The following is a 2,869-nucleotide window of genomic DNA, read 5'->3' on the forward strand; positions in this document are numbered from 1 at the left end:
TCCTCCAAACCAGCATATCCTTTTCGAGACAATCGATGATTGTACTCAAGTTTCTCCATAATCTGTGCATGTTGAGAATGCACAGACTCAAAATCTTTGGATAACCTTGAATCTACAAAGGCATCCCATTGTGCTTTCTCTATGAATTTATATGTTTCAGGGGGTTGGCTTAATCTCTCCCTGTCATTGGTGTATGGAAGGATATAATGCCTCGTTAGTGTAGACTTGAAATCCTTCCATTTCTTGGCAGCAGAAGCTAACACAGAGTTCTTGCCCCCTTGACCTACCACAAAAGCAATGTCAACTGCTTCCCAAATCTGCTCCTTTATATCCTTGGGGATTTGAGCCCATTTCATGTCCACAAGTGGAACTCTGGAGCGTGCCAACACACCAATGTAGGACTGCATCTCACTATGTGCTTGGCCAATTCCTTTCCCCCTTTTATTGTACTCAACAATTGGCCTGAGTTTCTGAAGTTTTCTCTTCACAACACGAGGCATTGTGCTCATACCTCGACCAGACTTTGAATCATCAGAGATTGTTGTCATGCTGGTTCGTTCTGTCTCAGCAGATGATGAAGCAAACTTCATCTTCTTCGAAGACTTCTCTTCAGGAGTTACCATTCCAAGCTCCTTACCTCCATTTTTCTTGGAGCCAGAGTCCTTACTTTGGTCTTGGTGAGAAACCATTTTTACAGACAAAACTGCAAGTGAAAATATTTCAGAAAAAGATTAAGAACACAAACGACGGTTATTAATAAAATACGACGTATGATATGATTTTAAACGACGCAATGAAATAATCTCAGACGTAATAAATGTTTAAAACCAAGGTAATTAAACAACGACGAAATAATATAAAATAAGACGTAATAATAACTTATAAACGACGTGATAATTAACTATAAACGACGAAATATTTATATAACGTCGTGGTATTTATGTTCACACGACGTCAATAGTAATATACCGTCGTCTATATAAGGATCCAAAACCTTTCTTTCTTTCTCTGTGAATGTTTGATTGCAGATTTGATTTTTCAGAACCATGGTTTTTGTTTTCTAATTTGATAAAATACAAGGCCAAGAAAGAAAGTTTTGGAATCTTATATAGACGACGGTATTTTAATATGACGTCGTGGTATTAACATTCACACGACGTAAAACAATAAGATACTGTCGTCTATATTAGATACCAACCCTACTTTCTTTTTCTTTATATTTTATCAAATTAGGGAAAAACAAAAACCATTGTTCAGAGAAATCAAACCTGCAATTAAACTTGTCTTCAAAGTTGGAAACTTTCCCTCTTTGTCTGTATATTTTATCGAACTTGGAAAGAAGTAAAATGATTTTGGCCAGAAAAAAGGTAAAAAGATTTTTCAAACAAAAAACGTATGAGCATGCAAAACAGCAACCAAAATAGTGAAAATGAAAGCTTACCTTTTGCGTGCAATGAAAGCAAGAGGAAGATTATGTTTAAGTTCAGAGACGACGAAGAAGACGAGAGGAAGACGATGAGATACTCTGACAGTGCTCTGACAGGGAAAAAAGTCTAAAAGTTTTCTCTGGGAGATTGAAATTTTTAATCGGGTTTGGAAACAGCGCATGTGTATGTCAGGTAGACGAAAAGTTGCTTACATATAAAACCATTTCAAAAAAATAATACGGCGGTTACATATAACTACGACGTATAAATTACAAAATACGACGGTACATTTAACTTCGGACGTGGTAAATAAATACGACAGTAGTGTTGTAGGTACCGTCGTAGTAAACTCAAAAATTAAAGTACATAAGTAATAACTCGCGTCATGGTAGATTATTTAACACGTCGTTTTTTTTAATGTACCGACGTGGATTTCTGTAATATACGTCGGTCATACCGACGTTGATTTTACAATTTAAACAGCGGTTTTTTTGTAATGACCGCCGTTGGTTTTAAAAATTTATTCTATAAATTTGTCGCTTTCATTCATTTTCGGTTTACATTTAGGGTTCCAAGTTCTTCCTCTCTCAGAGACACTGTCTCTCACGTCTCAAAGACAATAATTTGGATGTCTTTCTCAAAGAGAAATTGTGCTTACTCGCATCAAATATATGTCCACAAGAAGAAGCTTGTCAACTAGCCTTCTCACTTCCTTGATCAAGCCTGATAGGACACTTAGTGCTTCTGAATACTCCTTGCTTTCCATCAAAAGAGATGCAAGCCTGGCCTCCACTCGCTGTCGAAGGAAAGTTCGCTTCTCAGGGAAATCTGCTTGATTTTCTTGGCTAAGAAGATCCGTCAGATTTGTGATAGCCTCTTCCTTTATCCGTAGAGCTCCAGAAGAAGAAGATGGGTTTCAAGAATGCGATAAAGAATAGAAATGGCTTCAGATGGCCTCTAAAGCATGAGCAATCGAATTAGTAGTTGCTGGGAGATATGATGAAGACATTGTCAATGCTTTGAACTATACAAGTCCTGCAGAAAGATGAAGGACCAAACTGTTAAAGAAACTGAAACAACGGCGGTTTCTGTTCTACCGTCGTCTTTTCTCGTCGTCTATATTAAGGTAAGATGGCGGTAGATTTATAATTACCGACGTAGATTATTTTGTTAAACGTCGTCAAGTGTACTACAACCGACGTGGATTTTATTTTTAAATTATAAATAAAGTTTTTTTTCCCGAATTCTTTCAGTTTTAGTTTTCAATTACAAAGCGTGATAAATAGATTTTTCTTTCCCGAGGAAATTTAAAATGAGGGAAATTAATGTTCTAGAATTTGTAAACTAACACGACGCAATATTACTAACCCGAGGAAATTATAAATAGATTTTTCTTTTCCGAAGAAATTTTAAATTAATTCAGTTTGAAACAACGACGGTTT

This window comes from Prunus persica, chromosome G1 (genome assembly GCF_000346465.2).
Source record: "Prunus persica cultivar Lovell chromosome G1, Prunus_persica_NCBIv2, whole genome shotgun sequence".
NCBI classification, from domain to species: Eukaryota; Viridiplantae; Streptophyta; class Magnoliopsida; order Rosales; family Rosaceae; genus Prunus; species Prunus persica.